Source organism: Chrysemys picta, chromosome 19 (genome assembly GCF_011386835.1).
Source record: "Chrysemys picta bellii isolate R12L10 chromosome 19, ASM1138683v2, whole genome shotgun sequence".
Taxonomy (NCBI): domain Eukaryota; kingdom Metazoa; phylum Chordata; order Testudines; family Emydidae; genus Chrysemys; species Chrysemys picta.
Genome location: NC_088809.1, coordinates 8,195,163 through 8,218,241, shown reverse-complemented (window position 1 = coordinate 8,218,241; position 23,079 = coordinate 8,195,163). Strand labels below are relative to the sequence as shown.

Below are 23,079 nucleotides of genomic sequence, written 5' to 3'. Positions count from 1 at the left end.
GTTGAGAGCACTCAGTCCCCCTGTAGGATCAGGCTTGACCAGCCCTCGAATGTTGTGTTGCAGCGCTAACCTGTGTCCACACTGGAAAGGTTGCATTAGCGGCTGACCAGGCAAGCTTGCTTGCAGTATGCCCTATACTATTCTTTGTATTGAGGTAGCGCCCTGGAAGTTCTATTCATGGGCCGGGACCCCATGGTGCTAGGTGCTGTACAAACACAAAGCAAAAAGATGCACCCTGCCCCAAAGAGCTTACCCTATGCCTCTGATCATGCCAGCTAACTCATGGCACTATCATCGTTGCACATGACGACTGATGGGTTTGTGTGTGGAAAGGGGTTGAGTTAATGAAAACACTCGGGCTAAAACATGTGGCAATCCACCAGCGAAGACAAGTCCTAAAAGAGAGAGCCCCCTTTTCAGTAGTCTTTTAAAGGATGGACAGATGGAGCGAGCTCATGCTGCAGGGAGATGTCCCCATCCCAGGACCCCAAATAGCACACCACCATGGCCTGCAGGTTTAAGACATGACGGCCTGATCCTGTAAAGGGCAGTGTCTGGACACAAACACCACCAGAGTTTACGGGAGATTTTATGCTATAGATCAGGGCTTCTCAAAGTCGGGCCGCCGCTTGTTCAGGGAAAGCCCCTGGCGGCCCGGGCCGGTTTGTTTACCTGCTGCGTCTGCAGGTTCGTCCGATCCCGGCTCCCACTGGCCACAGTTCGCCGCTCCAGGCCAATGGGGGCTGCGGGAAGCGGCGCGGGCCGAGTGATGTGCCGGCCGCACAACAATTAGTCCTTCACTCTTCCCCATACCAGCTCCCACATCCAGCCTTCATCTGAAGCCAGGGGGATTGTATTAGCGAATGTAAATACACATAGTCAATGCTAGAGTTGCATCCAGGGCTCCTGTTGCAATGCAGGAGACACTAGCCTGATCAGCAAGTCATCGGCATGTAGAATACCTGATGATTATAATGCGAGTTGCATGCCCAGGGGACCTGTCTAGTGTGGAGGTTTGCACTGAAGGAGCAAGCAATTAATCGCCATCATCTTTCATCAACAGTTTTCTATTCCTACTATAGTTGCTCACGAAAATACTGGATATGCATCCAGATTTTTCCCATAAGCAGCACAGCTTCAGATAACACAGTCAACCTCTGTAGATAATCCCCCTGCAGCCCCAATAGAGGGCACTCTGCATTGGTTTTGGAAGGCATACTCGAGCAAAACTGATTTCAGGTGCAAGTGCCAGTTGTGCTCTGTTGCTAGTGAACTCTTCAGATCAGGGACACCATTATCCTCTGTGTTGTGTGTAAGCTGGGGCCAAAAGAGCTAATGCAATCCTTGGATGTGTAAACTGGTGAATGTCAAGTAGGAGTAGAGAGCTTATTTTACCTCTGTATTTGGCATTGGTGCGACCACCGCTGGAATACAGTGTGCAGTTCTGGCACCCACAATTCAAGATGTTGATAAATTGGAGAGGGTTCAGAGAAGAGACACAAGAATGATTAAAGGATTAGACAACATACCTTAGTGACAGAGTCAAAGAGCACAAACTATTTAGCTTAACAAAGAGAAGGTTAAGGAGTGACTTGATTACAGTCTATGAGTATCTACACGGGGAACAAATATTTAATAATCGGCTCTTCAATCTAGCAGACAAAAGTATAACACGATCCAATGGCTGGAAGTTGAAGCTAGACAAACTCAGACTGGAAGTAAGACATAAATTTTTAACAGTGAGTAATTAACCATTGGAACAATTTCCCAAGGGTTGTGGTGGCTTCTCCATCACTGACAATTATTAAATGAAGGTTGGATGTTTTCTAACAGATCTGCTCTAGGAATTATTTGGGGGAAGTTCTGGGGCCTGTGTTAAACAAGAGGACAGAGTAATGGTGGTCCCTTCTGGCTTTGGAATCTACATGTGGTGGAAGGATGGTCTAGGCTTATGGCACTAACCGAGAACTTTGGGAAGCTGGGTTCTGGTCTACTTTGTCACAGGTTTCCTGGGTAACCCTGCATAAGTCATGGGGGCTTGTCTTCACTGCAGTTAACGGGGGCTCACTCAGGTGTTGCCCCTAACCTGGCTCCCACACACACAAACTCTCTCACTCAAATGTGGTGGTGCTTGAAACACAACACCCATCCTGGACTATAGGCTAAAGCCTGACCACTGCTTACATTCAAGCTGGTACCCAGTGCCAACTGCCTGAAGTAACTCTGCGGTGAGGACATACTCTGGGTCTTGCTGTGCCTCAGTTCCCCGTCTGTAAAATGGCGATAACGGCACTGCCCTATCTCACAGGGTGTTGTCCGAATAAATACATTAAAGACTGTGAGATGCTCATATGTACAGTGATGGGGCCACAGGAATACCCCGGATAGACAGACAGTATGTAGATGGGGTAGGCAACTCTTTGCAAAGTGCTGCATTAGGAAATTCCCAGACACAAAAGAGTTCAAGTTCAGCATGGGAAATAAGAGTGTTCATCCATCTCCCCTGTTTTTGGCAAGCAGGCACTCCCTTTATAGCCATACATATGGACAACTAAATACAATATACTGTTCAGAGATAGTCTCCAGCTGTATTGGTTTACAAGGCTGGCAGTCGATTGCTCAGGACTGGCCACGGCACTGGTGCTTTACTAATCAAGAACAAAACAAGCTAACAAAACTCCCACTACTAAAGCCCAGCTGCTTTGCCCCTGAGCTTGGGTAGGCGAGTTCATCTCTAAGGGGTTTGTGGTTAAGGTATAACAATTTGGTGTGTATCTTGCCCTTCCTCACTGCAAGCCATCAAGTAGTTTTGTCTGTCACACAACAGAACATCCCAGTTGGAAAAAGCTCTGGTACCAATAAGCTGTTTTATAGCCTTGCTCAGGAAATGCTGTCATTCTGTACTTGGTTGCTTGCTTCCAAAGACCACACAGCTGTACTTCGTATAAATCCTCTTAAGCGCAAAGCTTTGCATCGCTTTTTCTCCATGCAATAACCCCATAAGTAGGTCACATACTGCATCAGACCTGGATCACTACTGACTTTTCCCCCAGGAGTAGAGCATGCTTCCTGCAGGGGGAACAGGACTGGGACTCAAACATGCATCTCCTGGCCATGGGGGAGTAAAGAGCAGCTCTACAGCTTTACCCCAAAGCCTTTGCATGCAAAGCATACATGAAACAGAAGGCCAAATTCTCTGCTAGTACAAATTGGCACAACTCCATTAACTTCAATGGAGATGAACCAATTTACGCAGTCTGAGAATTTCAGATTGGAGTGGGGAATCACTGTGAACTGATGTACTAAAAATATGAATACTTTGCATTTGTATAGCCCCTGTAATCCAAAGATCTCAAAGCAACTAAGCCTTAAATAGTTTCACAAATGGAGAATCTTAGGTACAGAATATTTTCCCTAGGGTTGCAAAGAGAACACTGACAATCAGTGGGCAAGCCAATAACTGTTATTAGTATGTAATTATTTATATTGCTGTAGGCCCTCAGGGACCAGGGTCCCATTGTGCTAGGTGCTGTACAAATGCATTAACAAAAAGATAGTCCTTGCCCCCAAAAGCTCACAATCAAAGTAGGAACAGGAAACGGGGGAAGAGATGGGGGAAGATTCCCAATGCCCTGCTCTTAACTGCTAAACCTGGATGTCTCACATACATCTGAGCAAAACTTAAACACATACTCCCTGCAAGGAGCTTTTTATCTCAGTGATATTTCCTTGTTGGAATTATTCTACAGAACAGAAATAGGACTTTTCAGCTTGGAAAAGAGGAGACTAAGGGGGATATGATAGAGGTATATAAAATCATGAGTGGTGTGGAGAAAGCGAATAAGGAAAAGTTATTTACTTGTTCCCATAATATAAGAACTAGGGGCCACCAAATGAAATTAATGGGCAGCAGGTTTAAAACAAATAAAAGGAAGTTCTTCTTCACACGGCGCACAGTCAACCTGTGGAACTCCCTGCCTGAGGAGGCTGTGAAGGCTAGGACTATAACAGGGTTTAAAAGAGAACTAGATAATTTCATGGAGTTTAAGTCCATTAATAGCTATTAGCCAGGGTAAGGAATGGTGTCCCTAGCCTCTGTTTGTCAGAGGGTGGAGATGGACGGCAGGAGAGAGATCACTTGATCATTACCTGTTAGGTTCACTCCCTCTGGGACACCTGGCATTGGTCACTGTCAGTAGACAGGATACTGGGCTGGATGAACCTTTGGTCTGACCCAGTGTGGCCATTCTTATGTTATTATGTTCTATGTTCTTATCCATACATGCCATGCAATATTTAAAAACAAGCAAGAACCAAAGAAATAAAGAGTGCAATGGCCTTTATGAATTAACCAGCTAACACAAGCTACGTTTAAAGTCAGCACAAAGAAGTTATTGCACATTGGTGGCTCAAACTGTCCAGCATACATAGACTGCTCTAGGCACGGCAAAGAGAACAGCATTGGGATGCAGTTTCAGGTAACTGCTGAGCTGATTATGTCTGTGAATTGGACTCTCTTAGGGCAAAGAGCAGCATAGCAAGTACCGAGAAAGCAATGAGCTGGTAGGCAAGCAGCGTGCTGGTGAAGAGACATCGTCATGCAGCTGCTGTCTCTGCAAGTTCATCAGGCAACAAGGTTAGAACCAAGTGGAATGTTCCTGCATTGTGCCGTCCGCCCTTGGAATTTAAAATACTGGCCACCTACATGAATTACCTACCCAGGCCTTTCCCCAAAATAAATAACAACATTAATTCCACAATGACTGGGCTAGAACGAGATGCAAAGACAGTCTGGGGGAAGTTATGTGAGATGAATTCATACACGACAAACTGCATCAGAGACAATAAATGTATGTTTGTCCAGCACCTTTAATCCAGAAGGATCTCAGGCAATTTACAGACTGAATTTACAGACTATACAGCGTTCACTCACTTGCCATGAAGTGCAGCCACTTCTGGGGTGGAAAATGGTAGCTGTTTAATAGCCCACAGAGAAGCGGAAAAATACTGATACACTTCCCCAGTTTAAATTAGAAAGGAGACTATTTTGAGCAAGCAAAATGCCATTGCCCACATTGAATTGTAGCATGGATTTTGGTGTGGACACCCTTTCCCCATAACAATGTAAGGGCACTGCCTTCTCTACAGCTAGGTATAGCCAAGATTAGTTTGCAGCAAAGCCTTCATCTTGAACATACAGTCCCAGCACACAGATAGCACAATCACCACGTTGAAATCTCACATCTAAATAGGAATTCTACTTCAAGCCAATGTGCTTCCCAAAGACTTACAGGAGTGGTCTTGTATTTGCCCAACTGAGAAGTCTGACTCTCTGTGGGTCCAATCCTGCAGTGGCTTCATGCTTGGGACTCCCACTGAAATTAATGGAAAAGGGACTCGTAACAGGGCCTTGGAGCATGTGCACATCTCAGTACACCTTCTGCAGCCCTTTGAAACTGGAGCTGTAGTTGCAGCTCCCATGCCTGCTCCCAGCCACACGCCCTAGAGGGAACCACACATAAAGCTTCCGGCCTCCTGGGCACAGAAGCAGATGGGCGGGACCCAGAGTCAGGGAAAGCGCTCTCAACACCTGTCAGGGCAGGAAGCAGGAGCTGGCTGGAATGAAAATTCAGCCAGGAAGCCCTGGAAGAAGGGTTATAAGGACTGTGAAGAAACCTGAGGGCTCTGAGGGGCTGGAAACAAGGGCCAGACAAGGCCCTGAAGGGCCGCAACACCAAGTGGGACACTTTGTTCTGAATCTTGGTTTCTAAGGTCAAGAAAAATCCTGAGCAAAGGGAATGAAGTGGTGCCATTGCTTGGAGCACAATTTTCCCTTCCCCAGCTGGTGGTTCAGCCCACCAGCTCACACAGCTACTCATACCCAGCCTCTGCACATTACATTCATCTCAGGAAGAGAAGGTTGTTTCATCATTCACGCTGCCCAAAACAGGTGCCACACTAGGTGAGTCAGAGGCTCAGCTCTTCTCTCGCCAACTTCTGCACCACAGCGTGAAAAAGCAATTGAGCTGCTGCAGCTCTTCACTACCACATGCTCTTCCTGTTGTGGCTAAGCGACAGCGCATCTGCGTCAAATCGCCGCAACAGGTAGACCACTAACAGAAGGGGAAAACCCACATGAGGAAAGAGTCCCTGACACAAGCAAAATGACACACAGACAAACACACAGTGTTCAGCGCTGCGATTGTAAGATTCTAATCTAACTTTTATTAAAGCATCAGAAATTCTAGAGGCAACACCAGAGCTCACACACGCATAGCCCTTAACTCATCACCTCCATCCTTCCCCTGCTCCAATTTGTCCTGAGCGCCTACTGTTTCTCTGAACAAATGAACTAGGTGGGGTTAAGGCAGGGTGATTGAAATATTGCAGAACAGCTGGAGACAGGAGAGTGAGGTGATCTGCACTACTGGCTCCAAAAGGCGTAGGCGGCTCTAGCCCAGAGTGGATAGGAGAGTACATTTCAAACCCAGCACACAGCTCAGCACCACTGACAGTGTCTGCTCAGCACTGACAGCACAGGAGGTAGCTTAGCAAAGCATTGCATTGCTAGAGAGGGATGGGGAAGCTAACTTCACCGGCCTGCCTCACAGCTGGCTCTAGCAGTTGTGGTCAGGCCTACAAAATGATTTCCCACCCATCTCCACCAGACAACAGCCAGTTCTTGTCCACTAGAGGCAGGACTTTCAAACACACTAAGCACTGGTCTAACTCTGCTCTGACTGACTTCTATAGAACTGCAGTTTGGCCAACACTGAGTACTTTTGAAAATCCCAGGTTTGCTGTGGCTAAGGTATGCCAGATGTTAGTTTAAAAGACTGCATGTCAGAGCTTGTAATTCGTTCTTTGATTAGAATTCTGGACAGCCTCCTCGTATTCTGCGCTCTTTGGTTTGCATCTTAACTGCCCTGATACAGGTGTGCCTATAAGCTGGATACAGGGAACAAGGAAAAGTTATGGTACCCAAAGGCATTCATTTTTAACTACTAGGTAATAACTTAATGTTACCCATTGTTCAGTGTGTTTCACATTCCTCCCCCTCTGTAGCTGATCCACAGAGGATAACTGCCTGCTACTGCTCCCAGCTGATGGAGTTACTCCTTCGGATCAAGTGGCCAAGATCTCTGGTTTGGTGCTGAAGTTTCTCAGTTCAAACCCTGCTGATGATGCCTACATGGGGAAAGTTGCAACATTTATAAATATTAACCATCACAACACAGAGGCAATTATCCCCATTGTATAGTTGGGAAACTGGGGGCTAAGTGACCTGTGCAAGGTCACAGGGAGAGCCAGCGCTGGACCAGTGATTGAAACTCAGGCATTCCTGGCTCCTAGCCCGGGCTCAGATTACGTCTAATGGCCAGCATAGCACATTAATTGCCCAGAGGATGCTAAGACAGAGCAGTCAGGGGTGGATGCGACACAGTGGGCGGGATTAGCTTCCTCTCTAGTTTACTGGAGCACCCAATACAGTGACTCCCAAGGAAACAGCTCCTTGCCTTCTTCAGCAGCTGATAAAATGCAATGAGGAGAGACACACAACAGGAAGAACTAGGCAGACAAAGTTCATCTTGCTGTTTTAGTGGACATTTCTAAAGGGCTAGATCAAGCCACACAGAAAAAGCTGGGTTTCCAAACGCCCCCGAATTATATCCTGGTGGTGGGGTCCCATTATCTGATCTTAGACCTGGGTCCAGGTTCTGTGGCTTGGGTCCATTTTGCTAACCCAAGGTATCTAAAAACATTTCCGTCAACATCCAGCACTTTCCTCTCCCCCTCTCCTTCCCTCACCCTCTCTCTTAAGCAGACTGAGGAGGAGTTAGCAGCAGGGGGAATTAAGGAGCAGCCCTAGGAGAATCCCCTAGGGTGACCAGATGTCCCGATTTTATAGGATACTGGGCTAGATGGATCTTTCGTCTGACCCAGTATGGCCGATCTTATGTTATGTTAACCTAGGCCTTCATCCTGCACTTATGCGCATGAGCAGTCTCTATAGACTCAAGTCCCTTGTCTAGCACTAGCTAGATCAAACCATAGTCAACAGTCCTGATATTTGAGGCTTTGTCTTCTATGAGTACCTATTACTCCCCACCCCCGTCCCGATTTTTCACACTTGCTCTCTGGTCACCCTAGAATCCCCACAACCTTATCCTTAACAGTCAAATCTAAAGCGAGAAAGCCCTATTATTGGGCATTTCCAGGCTGCCCCCCACCCCTATCATTCACAGCACTGGGATGGGAAACTGGCTTCTCTCCCCATGACTTTCTATTACCATTCACTTCTAGTTAGCAACAAAGCCAGGACACTAGCAAGGAAGAAAGTTAATTAATAAATAATATCACTTTAAAGGCAGTTCTTTCTAGAATCCTGCTATCTCTCCCTTCCCCCCTCCCTTGTTTAGATGTTCTGGGCTTGCTGCTTGTCAAAGGTGCAGAGCACTCAACTGCAGCTGAAGTCCACCTCTGGAAAAAGGCAGGCCCTGAGTGCTTTTCTAGACACACAGTTTCTCCACCCAATCCTTCAGCAGTGGGAGCTATAATTAACACATGCTATAACTAGCCGGCAACACTCCCAGGGGTTTGCAAGAACTTCATTTCTGACTGCATTTGGGCCAAGGATGCATCGAATCTCTCCCTCCCCCAGTTCTTTTCATGCCGAATGGAATTATCTTGGTGGCCAAAGCTTTACAGCTTTCACGGAAAAAGATCCCAGGGACTTTTACACCAAAATGTGACACTGAGCGGTGTGATGGCAACTTGCCAGATGCTGGGAGGCTGCGCCTAAGGACAGAGAGTTGAGAATGGCAAATAAACACAGTGCTAATACCTGCTGGGGCTTGTAATCTCCCAGATAAAGGAAGAGAAAGTATTCCGAGGCAGAGGGATGAAAGGCTGCAGTTTATTTATCACCTTAGCCCTCGCCTTGTGCTTACAGGGAGAGAGAGGCCAGCAGTCGCATTTTAGGAATCCATTGGCTGTATCTGACCCTCCAGCAGTACTTTGGGCGCCCATCCCGCTGCCCCCATTTTCACAAGGAGCAGGTGAAAAGAATACATGAAAAGTACCTACAGCATTGAATGGGACTCTCAGATTTTAAGGCCAGAAGGGACCATAAGATTACCTAGTACAACCTCCTGTGTAACATGGGCCATACAATTTCATCTAGTAATTCTTGCAGCTAGCCCAATAACTCGTGCCTGACCTAGAATGAGAGAGAGTGTGTGGCCCAGATCCTCATGGAATTTAGGCTCCTAAATCTCAATGGTTTTAATGAGAATTAAATGCGTAAGTACCCTGGAGGATCTGGGTCTGTGTGTCTTTCACCTCTAGGTCACTGGCTCAAATCCAGCCAGGTCAGTGAGCTAGGCAAAATGACTTTGGCCAATTCAGTTTGGCTCCCAGTGGATAAATGGCCACACCACATAAACCGTCATCTCAACTGGCGTGAACTGCTCCCCACCCTCACTGACTTGGCACTGTAAGCACAGAGGCCAAAGATCGAATGTAGACTGAATTGCCTGGTTGCACCTAATGGCAGGGCAATTTCAGGGGCCACACTTACAGACCCCTCTTCTCCTGATATGTAGGACTTTACCCTCCCGGGCCGTTCACCTGAAACTTTTCACCAGTGCTCAGATTAAGGTTTGCAATGTTGTTGTTGTTTTTTAAGGATCTGTTTTGATTTAAACAAAACTGTTTGTTGCTGAGAAACCTAATTAGGGGGAGAAAGGAAAAACAATCAATAAAATTACCACATGAATGACTGCTTATAAAAAACTGAAATACCCCATTATTTACACAGCTAAGTCCTTGCTCAACCTCAATACACCTACAAGCCCAGCGGATAAACTGGTAGAACTGAAATTCGCTAGAAGTTTATGACACTTGCATACAAGAAAGGGAAGAAAAAGCTTCTCATGAGTTTTCAAGCACTGAAAATATCACTCTCACACACACACACACACACACACTAGTCCATACCAGAGTCGCCCTCACGAAAGAAACAGGGTGATGCCAACAAGACGCAGCTTCTCCAAACACTGATCTGGACACTTTGGACTTCCCTGAAACACTTGCTCTCCTCCCTCGCCGAGGGCAGGTGCTGACCCGCTTCACACGCAGCACCTGAGAGTTCAAAGCTCAGGAAGGAGAAACTAGCCGGAATCTGGAAGCCTTCCAAGGGAAGGTAGGCTTGGGAGCACTCTTGAAAGGGAAGAAGCTGTTGTGAGGGAATATAGGAATGAGAAGCATGGTTTGGGGGTCTGAGCACTAGACTTCAACTCAGGGCTCCTGTATTCAATCCCCATGCATTTGCTCTCAATACTGAGAGGTTTTCAACCAACGAACTTCTCCGAAGAGATGGGACCTAAGTAATGCGTACGCTTCCGTGGGCCCTCTGTGCAGGGGTGAATTTTACTCATGGTTTGGGAAGCACTTAGGGATGAACAGTGCTCTGCAACCATAAAATAGCAGGATTGCTGTGTGATCCTGGGCACTACACTCAGCCTCTTGGTGCCTCCGTTTTCCTATCAGCACAACAGGAATAATTATCGTGGCCTATCTCACTGAGTGATGGTAAGGATCTATTCACCATATCTATCAGGGGTTTTAAGTTGCTCAGCTGAAAGGTGTTATGGAAGGGTGAAGTAGTACATACCCCCGGGGTCATTGAAACCAATGACCCAAAACATTGGAGGATGTCTTCAATGTTTTAAGCCCTGTGGAAACATCACTGAGATAGCCTAGGTCTGATAAACAGGGAGAACATTTATAAAGGTGAAAAATCAGGCTGAGCAAAACAAATACAAGTGTAGCAGGCATCTCAGTTTTCTATGAAACTCCTGTATCTTGATCTCAGATTGAATGTTGGAGTCGCCTTCCAAAAGCACCCTGGTGATCTAGAAGCACAAATCCCATTGGGTTTTGTGCCCATGGGACTTGAGCACTTTTGAAAATCCCACCCACAAGCCCTTTTGGGTGAGATTTTCGAAGACACAAGTGTCAGCTAGGTGCCTAACTCCCTTTTGTGCCTTTGAAAATCTACCCCCATTGATCTTCAGTGAGATCTGTGCTCCTAAATTGCTTGTGTCTTGCCAATCCTACCCTAATTCTTATGTTTCACATGCAATCTGGAAAATATTGAGCTTCATTATTCATGTGGGAAAATGTGTTGTACAAAGCAGACCCACAGAAGAATGTGTATTCTTTGAAAACTTTGCTTCTTGCCCCGCATTTCAAAGATGCTCGCATGTCTCAAAAAGATGAGATGACCGGAGGACACAAAATCCCTAACACAAAGATTACATTTGTTCAAGAATCTCCAAGACATTCATAATGCACTCAGAACATTCACTGTAAAGCATATTAATTAGATTTTAAAATGTGCATTAAGAAAAGAACATCTAGTAAAACAAAGTTGTAGCTAGCAAGAAATCAAAGAGGGAATGTGAAAGGACAATAAGGCTGATGAGAACTATAAGAAGACAGAGAAAACCCAGTCTCTCTCTAACCTTTTATTCAGGAAATCCCTCTTTTCTCCTGCAGGCAGCACTTTTGAAAGTGTGTTTTGGTACCTTCATCTGGTCCCACTCTGCAAGGTGCTGAACAGCCTCAACTAACAATGAAGTCCTTTGGGGTTAAGGTCACTTGGCACATCACAGGAACTGAACTCCAGGTGGCTGGGGAAAGCTCTGATCCATTTGATCCTTCCTTGCAATGCAGGGAACTGGCTTTCCCCATCTATGCAGCCTTCTGATGTAGCCCTGTCCTCTTACTGGTACGTCCTAGAGCCTTTTTATGTACAGCACACTACTCTAATCTCTCTCTTATGTCCTGCGGTCTGGCCACACATTGTCTCTTACACTGTGACAGTTATGGAAGGAAATATTCAAGTTATCCAATGTCTGTGTCTTCCTCTTACTACAGTCTGTATAGACAACTGAGGCCTGAGGCACAGTTATGGCCCAGAGCCATCTACTACCCACTGTTGATTAGCCTCTAGTAAGCACAAGGTAGTTAGGGTGGCTTTCTGCGCAGATGTGGTCTAGCAAGAGGATCCTTGGGTGCCTGGCAGGAGGGGTGGGGTTTTTTTGCTTCATCAGGCAGGAGTTCGAGCGGCTTTTTTTTTTTTTGCTTCAGTGCGGCAGGGGGTGCGTGCTCAAAAAAATTTTAAGGATAGGGGTGCGCGATCAAAAAAGTTTGGAGACCACTGGTCTAGCAGATTGACCACAGGGGGCTGGCAATAGGAAACCTGTGTTCCAGCCTTGACTGCCACCAACTTCCTGTGTGACCTTGGGCAAATCACTTCCCCTTTCAACCTGTACTCAGTCTTAAAACCATACAATCACCACCCATGACTCACAACTGTGCTGTAAATATCACTACTTCCATTTGTGCCTTTTTGACCCATTTTCTTTGCACTGCTTGCAAAGCTCAATAAAGACCATTTCAAACAACTGCATAAAGCAAACATTAGCTCCCCACACCAGGTAGCTGGAACCCTAAGGATCATCACCATTGCTCCCAACTGGGGGAGAAGGGAGAACATAAGAACGGCCATACTGGGTCAGACCAAAGGTCCATCTAGCCCAGTGTTCTGCCTTCCAACAGTGACCAATGCCAGGTGCCCCAGAGGGAATGAACAGAACAGGTAATCATCAATTGATCCATCCCCTGTCGCCCATTCCCAGCTTCTGGCAAACAGGGGCTAGAGACATCATCCCTGTCCATCCTGGCTACTAGCCATTGATGGACCTATCTTCCATGAATGTATTTAGTTCTTTTTTGAGTCCTATTAGCAAGGAGTTCCACAGGTTGGCTGTGTGCAGTGTGAAAAAATACTTCCTTTTGTTTCCATATTCTCCCCCTTAGTCATCTTTTTTCCAAGCTGAAAAGTCCCAGTTTTATTAATCTCTCCTCATATGGCAGCCGTTCCATACCCCTAATCATTTTTGTTGCCCTTTTCTGAACATTTTCCAATTCCAGTATATCTTTTTTTGAGATGGGGCAACCACATCTGCATGCAGTATTCAAGATGTGGGCGTACCATGGATTTATATAGAGGCAATATGATATTTTCTGTCTTATTAGCTATTCCTTTCTTAAGGATTCCCAACATTCTGTTTACTTTTTTGACTGCCGCTGCACACCGTGCATTTTCAGAGAACTATCCACAATGACTCCAAGATCTTTTTATGAGTGGTAATAGTTAATTTAGACCCCATCATTTTATATGTATAATTAGGATTCTGCTACCATGTCAGAGCCTGTGCTCTGATCTTTGAGACCCCAAGAGCCTAATGACAACTTGCCAGGGACTTGAAGCTCTGTAGGAATTTGCAGAAATATTTACATAACCTAATTGTGCCTTGGGTTTTTCGGGGCACAAAGGGGCATTGCATGGATACTTTCATAAATGTGCGTAAGATGCTCAGATACTGCAGTAAGGGGGCCATGTAAATACCTCATTTAACTAACAGAATGGTAGAAATTTCCAACACTAAGGCCTAAATCCAGAATTCTGTTTTCTCCTTCAACATCAGAATATATAAAGGAGAGCAGAAATGCAGCTCCCTATGGGATGTTAGGTCTCACTCATCAAGTTAAAAGAAAATCCGTCTGTTTGCCTCTATGCTGCATGTAGAATCAAACTCTGGCAAATTCCATGCCAACATATCAATAATCAGAGATCTGGGTCACCCAGAAATAATGCAGTATTATGTAAATACACAGATAAGTCACTAATAATATTCAGCCAATTGGATGGTTTGTAGCTCATTTCTAAATGTATCTTTTTCAAAACAAGATGTTATTGGAGCACTCGTCTTCCACTGACGCTATTGGCAGTAGAAGGAGAAATGTGTCCAAAGCAAACAATTAAAACTATTTGTTTATTATCAGGATTTTGTTTTTAAAAGTTAAAGTGTTTTGTTAAAATATTTTTAAATCCAAGGCACCCAACAATATATTGATCGAAGCAACAGAGAAACAGAGCTCCTCACCCAACAAGGGCATCAGATTCTCAAATTGCTGAAGACATTGCAAAACCCAGGCTTATGGGGAGGAATGTAGTGTACAAGAATAGGTAATATCCCTTTAAATAGTTAGTGAGCCATATAGTGGTATTCACCATCTTCTATTTTAGAAGCTGCCAAAATTCAATCAGAGCAGCAGTATGTCATTTTAACAAAATGGATTTTTTGTCAGAAAATGTTAATTCATCAAAACCAAAACTGTTCACAGGAAAGTACAGGTTTAAAATTTCCTGTTTCAAAAAATTTTTAGAAGAAAAAGGTTAGCAATGGTCAGCCAAGGTTACCCAAGATGGGCAGGGAGGGTGTCCCTGGCCTCTATTTGCCAGAGGCTGGGAATGGGCGGCAGGGGATGGATCACTTGGTGACGATTGCCTGTTCTGTTCATTCCCTCTGGGGCATCTGGCATTGGCCGCTGTCAGAAGACAGAATAGACCTTTGGTCTGACCCAGTATGGACATTCTTATGTTTGAATGGTCAACACATCCTGTTTGGACCTTTTTTTTTTAAGTTCCATTTCTTGGTACAAAATTAAAAGCTGCTTTGAAATTAAAGTTGATTTCTAGTAAAAATAAAAAATAAAAATAAATGTTTAAAAGGTTGAATGCAAAATGCTTTAATTGACCCAATCCAAAACAAATTCAGATTTTCTATTTGTGAAAATTTTGAAGATTGAATTTGTGTCTCAATTTGGGATGGGAAAAATTTCAAAATTTTTCACAGAAAGGAAAAACCATTTCCCACAGTTATATTACCCAGTCCTTGCATATTGTGTATATTCAGTAAATATGGTTATTTGGATGCTATTGGGCTCCTGTAGTTCCTTCATGTTACATTTGTAGTTTAAAGAGCAAAAGACCCAACAAGGAGGGCTGAGGGAATTAATACATTTGCTGGGTGGAAATGGAGAAGTGTTATTTTATAATTATGTTTGCTGGTGGGTGTTTATCTGTTCTTTCAACTGGGATCAGCAGAAACTGATATAATGTAACAATGTGCATAATGGGAGTCAATATCATGTGATGGGCACCTATTGAGAAGTTCATCAATCAAAACAAATAAATAGAGACAGTATGAAATAAAGATACCTCCTAACCCAATGTCCTAGAAGCTCTTAATGTCAACAGCTTTCAGGAAAAAGTCATTTAACCTGTCACAAAAAGATCACCTTTCCATAAATTCTATCCAAATAAATCCAAACTTAACAGAGCACTCAAACTCTGCTGTAAAATAAGAGGATGGTTTTTAAAAATCCTACAGAAAGAACCTCATTTTCTACTAAATTCTATAGCAGAGTTGTTGTTTTTTTAATGGGTTTTTTACAAAGGAGCTAAAGGGAGATGTCCAAGTCCTTCAGGTTACTAGTTTTGTTCCAAGAAAAAAGAAAAAGAAAGAAAAAGAAAAAAAAAGCAGCGTGGGCACCTAAAGTTTGGCTAAATCCATATCTCGGCACCTAAGCAAGCAGGCAGATTTTCAGAAGGACTGACTTAAGAGAAGCTGCCAAGCATTCCACCCTTTTGAAAATTAGACTGTTTTCTTGGATGCCTAAATAAGGACTTTGTCAAATATGAAAGCCTAATGTTAGATAATCTAGGCCCTGTAGGATTTTAGAGTAATTTCTACAGAACTGTAGAAAGTCTTTATAACATTCAATTAAAATTCATCACTATTAAGTTCTAGAGGACTTTTCTTTAAGGACCAGCCTTCAAAAATGCACAAGAACCCCTTAAACAGCAACCTATGTCTTTGAAGGCCTTTAGCCAGCTAAAAGTCTTAATTACCTATATGCAGTTCGAATTGACTATGGGTTGGAGAGAGCATGGAATAGTTCACTACTAGAGACAAGGCTCCTTTTAGTCTGAATGTTTACGCTGCTGAAGCAAAGACTCACTATGGCAACCAGCTTTGCCACAAAGCACTGCTCAGCTTGAATTACTGCAAGGACAAATGTTGAAACACTAAATCCCTCTTCTGTAATGCATCAATATAACCTTTGATTAAAGGGAAAAGAAAAAAAAATCCATGCCAGGCCTTTGCTGCCAGTTGAAGAGCATATTTTCTAAAGTTCACCTGCTGGAAAAAAAAAATGCAGCTGATTTTCCAAAGAGGATTAATGTCCCCTCAGGCGCAAGCACAAAATCAAGCAACAGCCCCACAATTTTATAGGTAATTAGCAGAGCTTTCAATGGTCTTTTTTCCTCTATGTAAAATGCTGGAATGCATTCAGGGCCCAATCCACCGTACCCACTGAAGTCAACAGGAGTCTTTCCATTGACCTCAATGGGCTTTGGATCAGGCTCTTTGATCCCATCATAGATGATGAGCACCCTTCAGTAAGAGTTATATATACCCCCTTCCCACCTCTGCCCCCACCCCCAAACTATGAATTGGACCAGTCACCTTTATCGTAACGCCCTCCAACTTTTGAGGAACATCTGAGGATCTCGCTCAGCTATTAAAAATGCCTCTCCTCCCACTTGGCAAGAATTTTTATATAAATCTGTGAACAATACCTTTCGGCAGGAGCAAATGCATTTTTATCTAGTTTTCATTACAAATTCTTAACGCTTTGCTTAGAGAAAGCCTTTGAAATGTAAAGGCACTAGATACCAGGCTAGACAAAGGCTGATCTAACTGATGAGAAGATGTCCTCATAATGCTTTATCATTTTTGTTTTCCAGTTATATAAATCCGTGCAGCAAAGTATAGCAGTTTGAATTTCATGATGGAATGTCTGACCGATGAGAAAAGGAGGGAGAGGGAATGCCGGAACTGCATCTAGACTATATCTACCGGTGCGCACTGCTGTAACTCCCCCACCTCGACGCTGCGGGCACGAAATAAAAGGTTCCCCATTCGCATTAATGCAGTCCTACGTTAACGCAAACTAGGAACCTTTTGGTTTACACCCGCAGCATCCACAGTGGGGAGTTACAGCGCAGCACTTCGGTGCACACTGCTAGTCACATCCCCATCATCTGAACTGTGGGGCAATGTAGACAGGCCTTCACTATAGCTTGATCTTTTTTGATGGGGAATGGCAGATGGCTTGAGACAATCTATAATGGGACACAGAACCTTTCAACTGTAGGTCAATGGTTCACATTTTCTGCAGGTCAGAATTGGTGAGTGAGACATCTAATGGCTGGCTCCTGTGGAAGATGTAGCAAATCAGGTGAAGACAACTTGAAAATAGGAGGGTTTTTCAAAATGAGCATAGGAATTGCTGTTTTGAGCTATTTTCCCTCTGGAAAGGCCTCATGGGGAGGGATCATGCTTTTGCTGCTGCTTCTACACATAACCCCTCGGTAACAGCAGGAACAGCAATGATCTGATATGACCCTGGTCAGTTACTTTCCACTGTTCCTGCAAGCCAAAGAGAACCTGCCATGTACAAGAGCAGTACAGGGGTCAATCCTTGCTACTGCAGGGGTAGAGATACACATAAGTAAGCCCCACATGGTACATAGGGTCAACCTCATCTAACAACACTGAGGTAAAATCTATTTGTGCTTTGTCTCCACTAGGGTTTCATATCGGGATTGCTATCTCCATGTAAAAACACACCTCTTCACAGTGAGCACACAGCCTAGGTGTTCGAAGGGTAGGAACCTGCCTACCCTGACTAATGGTGGGAGGGGAAATAAAGGCACTTAGGCAAGAAGTGACATGCTCAGGGTCGAATGACAAGTGAACTATATAAGCTGAAATAAGTACACATTGTCAGTACAAATACTGACAGGTTTCAGAGTAACAGCCGTGTTAGTCTGTATCCGCAAAAAGAAGAACAGGAGTACTTGTGGCACCTTAGAGACTAACAAATTTATTAGAGCATAAGCTTTCTTGGACTACAGCCCACTTCTGATATGCATCCGAAGAAGTGGGCTGTAGTCCACGAAAGCTTATGCTCTAATAAATTTGTTAGTCTCTAAGGTGCCACAAGTACAAATACTGAAATTCTTTCATAAAAGGCCCTTGCTACAATCAGCATAAATTAGGGAAGTTTTGTTATTTGTTACATTATATATTTTAGGCCTGGTCTGGAGAGATTTTGTATCAGTACAGATATTTCAGTTTCTGATTATTGGTAACCAATCACAACTCTATATTCTCTACTCTATATACTCTATACAGTTATACCAGTACAACCCCTAGGGCAGGTCTTCACTACAAGGGGGGTTCGATTTAAGATACGCAAATTCGACGTATCACAGCCGACTTACCCCGCTGTAGGGACAGCGGCAAAATCGACCTCTGCGGCTTCCCGTCGACGGCGCTTACTCCCACCTCCGCTGGTGGAGTAAGAGCATTGATTCGGGAATCAATTGTCGCGTCCCAACGGGACACGATAAATCGATCCCCGAGAGGTCGATTTCTACCCGCCAATTCAGGCGGGTAGTGTAGACCTAGCCCTAGTGTGGACAGTTATACCAGTATAAAGGTTCTTCATACCTTTATTTCCCTTCCCTCTGGGTACATCTACACTACAGGGGGGAGTCGATTTAAGATACGCAAATTCAGCTACGTGAATAGCGTAGCTGAATTCGACGTATCGCAGCCGACTTACCCCGTTGTGAGGACGGCGGCAAAATCGACTTCTGCGGCTTTCTGTCGGCAGCGCTTACTCCCACCTCCGCTGGTGGAGTAAGAGCGCCGATTCGGGGATCGATTGTCGCGTCCCGTTGGGACGCGATAAATCGATCCCCGAAAGGTCGATTTCTACCCGCCGATTCAGGCGGGTAGTATAGACCTAGCCTATGGGAATAGCTATACCAGTATAAGCTCTTATATACCAGTATAACTGTGTCTATACGAGGGGTTGTTGTACCACATTAACTATCCTGGGATAGTTCTAGAGGTACAACTTGTGTATATAGAGAAGGCCTTAATACTGATGCCATTTTTTAGGAGGGGGGAGGCTTGATCTTAACATTATAAAATACAAAGTATGTTCCAAACTGTATAAATGAATAGCTATCACTGCTGTGGCACATTCAAACTACCTGCCACATAAAGAAGCCTTAACTTGCTGCAGAATTCCATACTCACGGACAATAAGATCATCGGAGCATGCTATGACAACCTTACCACATGCTCAGCTAATTAGATTTAAATTAAACCTTGCTGAGATTTGAGCTGGCAGAACTGGTTACGTTACTGCTCGATTTGAGCTCAGGAGAAGGCATGAAGCTAACGGTCAATCCCAGTTTAAAAAAAAAAAAAGTCAGAATCACTAATGAGGTGACGCCTTTAATTTATTTTGGATTTAAGACATTATTCTGCAGATCTTTATGATAAAAACAGCCAGCAAAGGCATCTGGCTGAAAAGACAGTGCAAATATCTGCAGCCATTACAGAAGTGTTCAGAGCTGTGGACACGGAGAAATGTCAGATTTTATTGACTAAATTTTCTCTGTCTCCCTTAGGAGAGAATATAATGCATCAATTCTTTGTGCAGCTCAATCCCCCCAAATTGCCTTTGCAGAATCTTTACATCTGTCTTCGCCTCGCTCAATATTTTCACACCATGAGGCACTTAACCTGATTTGGATATTTTATCCTAATTGGAAGCATATGTGAGAAGTGTTACTCAGGGCACCCGAATGCAGCTGAGCTCTGGGAACTTCTGGACCATTTGAACCATTTCGCCCGCCCTTGAGGTCACTGATTGAAATGCTGTTCAAGGTGGTAGCGACAGAACGCTGTCATCCTTCTGATGGACGTTGGTCACCTACTTAAGACAAATGGATGGTCTCGAGTCCCATCCTTAGTAGGGAGGTGTGCATAATAAGGCCACCAAACTGGATGCAGCACGCCTGGCAAATTCTGAAGGGAGACAAAGGACTGAACAGGACAGAGATGGAAATCCTCACTCAACCCTCCTCCAGACCAGGAGCGAGGCCTGCAAAAGCTCACAAAGCTAATGCAATCAAGATGGCCCATTTCAAACAGTTGACAAGAAGGTGTGAGTATCAGCAGAGGGAAATTAGTTTTTGTAGTGACCCATCCACTCCCAGTCTTTATTCAGGCCTAATTTAATGGTGTCCAGTTTGCAAATTAATTCCAGTTCTGCAGTTTTTCGTTGGAGTCAGACTCAGACTTCTTGGCCTCATTAGCACTACAAAAATGATTTTCCCTCTCTTGGTATTCACCCCTTCTTATCAACTGTTGAGAATAGGCCACTTCCACCTTAACTGAATTGACTCGTTAGCACTAACCCCCCACTTGGTAAGGCAACTCCCATCTTTTCATGGTGCGGTGTATTTATACCTGCCTACTGTATTGTCCACTCCATGTATCTGATGAAGTGGGTTTTAGCCCATGAAAGCTTATGCCCAAATAAATGTGTTAGTCTGTAAGGTGCCACAAGGACTCCTAGTTGTTTTTGCTGATACAGACTAACACGGCTACCACTCTGAAGATTATTCTTAACTCTCATTTACAGAGAGGGTGTGTGTGTGTGTGTGTGTGTGTGTGTGTGTGTGTGTGTGTGATATATATATATATATATTACTACAGGCCATGTCCCACTCAAAAAAACTAACTCTTAACGAGGCAACTGGTCAACTGATGACAACTGTCAGCAATGGATCCTGTGAAACCACTCCTAGCAGATACAAGACCAGCATAGCTGGAGAAAGCACAATGGCAGCTCATTGGAACCCTACTAATGCTTTCTGCAAACCATTTTCAGCACTGATTCAGGGAACCCTATTGTTAATAGCCACTGTCAAGAGCCATCAGTCCATTTCCAAACACGATGGGTGCTTTAATTATCATTTGGCAAGTAACACATTTACCCTCCTGTCAAACTTTCCTCAGTTCAAGCTTCTTAGCCTTAATGATCTCTATTGCTCTTCTCTGAATTCCCTCCAGTTTCATAGAAGTGTAGGACTGGAAGGGACCTCGAGAGCTCCCCTGGACTAGATAACCTTGTATAACCTTCCTGAGCAGAAAGCAACCAGCAAAATATTCTGGCATCAAACTTGGGTCTTACACCATGCAAGGAACACTAAAATTCTTTTAAAAACCTGCAAAACTGTATTCAGGCTTTAAACAAAACACACAAGCTGTCCAGTGAAAGGATTGGTGCTTACAGATTTGATTCTGCAGAAGCGCTGGCTTCACCTTACACACACACAAGTCACCAAGAATTCACTTACTGGCATCGCCAGGTATAGCTCACATAAGCACTGAAGGGGGTTTAAGCAGCAGTGCATTCCATTTATGTCATGGAACACAGATTTTACTCTTAATTCAATATAAATTGGCCTAGATGGGAACTGATCCATTTTACATTCTATAAGGCAGTACTGGTGACCCCTTTCACATAGCAAGCCTCTAAGTGCGACCCCCCTTATAAATTAAAAATGCTTTTTTATATATTTAACACCATTATAAATGCAGGATGCAAAGTGGGGTTTGGGGTGGAGGCTGACAGCTTGCGACCCCCATGTAATAGCCTCGTGACCCCTTGAGGGGTCCTGACCCCCAGTTTGAGAACCCCTGCTATAAGGCATCTAACACCTTCTGGGTGCTGTCACGTTCCCTGCAGTGGCGTGTGAGAAGGAATACTTCTGGGACACTAAAATACTATGGTAATGCAGGCCATAATAGCACCTAGATAGTTTAGATTAGAGAGGAATCATAAAGGAGTCAGGAGCCAATTTCAGGTTATATTAGTCACATGGACTATTTAGAGAAATTAATGTATACCACTGAAACTAACCTTTGTCGTCGTGGCTGAAAAAGGTGCATTTTTACCGCAAGTTAGCAAATGCATGCTAGTTCATCCCAGTGTAAAATCCCTGGGGAGACAAGGCATGATAATTTTTAATCAAAGGGTAGCTGGGTGAAGTTAACCACAGGTGGAGCTGCATCTTGTCTCCAGTAGGATTTTATAGAGAGATAGCAAGTGCACATAAAAGTAACTTTTTTACTGGCAGTAAAGACAAAGCCTTATTTTCAGTGGGGGATACACTGAATAGCCAGAGCTATCTTTTCAAAATAGCCATATCCTAATTTGCTAAACTAGCAATGATGGGAACAGATATGTAAGAAGGGCAGAAAACAGTTATTTGTGGTCTGATCCTCTGAGGTGTTGACTATCTTCAATCCTCACTAGCATTCATGGCATTGAGCATCTTGGAGGATGCTCAGCACGTCCCAGTGGCAAACCCAGGCTGTTTTAAGCATTGTACTTTTTCAATTTTCCCAGGAGCAGCAGGAGCTCCCTAATCCTTATTTTATTAAAGGCATATTTACCAGTTGGTCCACCTACTCTTATTCTTATTGGTAACAGCAGAATGCTGTGTTTTCATTGTTAGAAGGCGTTGTAATTTTGCATGCTTTTTTTTTTTTAAAAAGTGGATATTTCAAAAAAAAAAAAAAAACTTAGCCATGCAATGCATGCACCCAACTGGCTGTTGACATTTTTTGAAGGAAATGTTTGTTCTCAAACATTTTCTCAGAGGTAGTTTATCAATTGGCTAATCTGCTGGTATAATTTTTTGCTGAGAGCCAAAAACATAAATGAGGCCAGTTTAGGGGGAAATGAAGACAAACATCATTGCAATGATTTGCTGGTCAGTTTCATGTGTATGTCATCTCCAAAAAATCTTTTAATTATGTTGTTCTACATCAAGTCCAAGACCTTTCTAAATAGAAATAGTTCCAGAGCTCAAGGGTTAACCACAAATACTTTGGCATGCAAAGGATCCATGTCACATTTTTTAAGCTAAACTCCAGGATGTTCTTAACTAAGATTTCATTGGTTTAAAATGCATTATTCTCTTAAATCCCAGTAAAATAACAGAACTGTGTTCACAACATAAAGACTTCACAGCAGTCTGAGAAACTACCAGAAAAATAATTCTATCCACATAACTAGGGCCCTACCAAATTCATGCCCATGAAAAACACGTCACGGACCGTGAAATCTGGTCTCCACCCATGAAATATGGACTTCTGTATGCTTTTCGCCCTATACTATACAGATTTCACAAGGGAGACCAGCGTTTCTCAAATTGGG

At 43.9% G+C, this 23,079-nt stretch overlaps 1 protein-coding gene across 12 annotated transcripts in view; it reads right to left on the bottom strand.

Moving 5' to 3' along the window:
* Window positions 1-23,079, bottom strand: part of CUEDC1 (CUE domain containing 1) — a 115,033-nt gene that overhangs the window by 82,553 nt on the left and 9,401 nt on the right. For 4 of the 12 annotated variants that reach the window (XR_010593758.1, XM_065572759.1, XM_065572762.1 and 1 more), the window contains exon 2: window positions 7,027-7,188. The exons of 6 other annotated variants lie outside the window; for them this stretch is intronic. The gene's annotated coding sequence lies outside the window, so the exon portion shown is untranslated. Of the gene's footprint in view, window positions 1-5,291; window positions 5,376-7,026; window positions 7,189-23,079 lie in introns of those variants that run through there. 2 more of the 12 variants (XM_065572763.1, XM_065572767.1) reach the window with 2 other exon arrangements.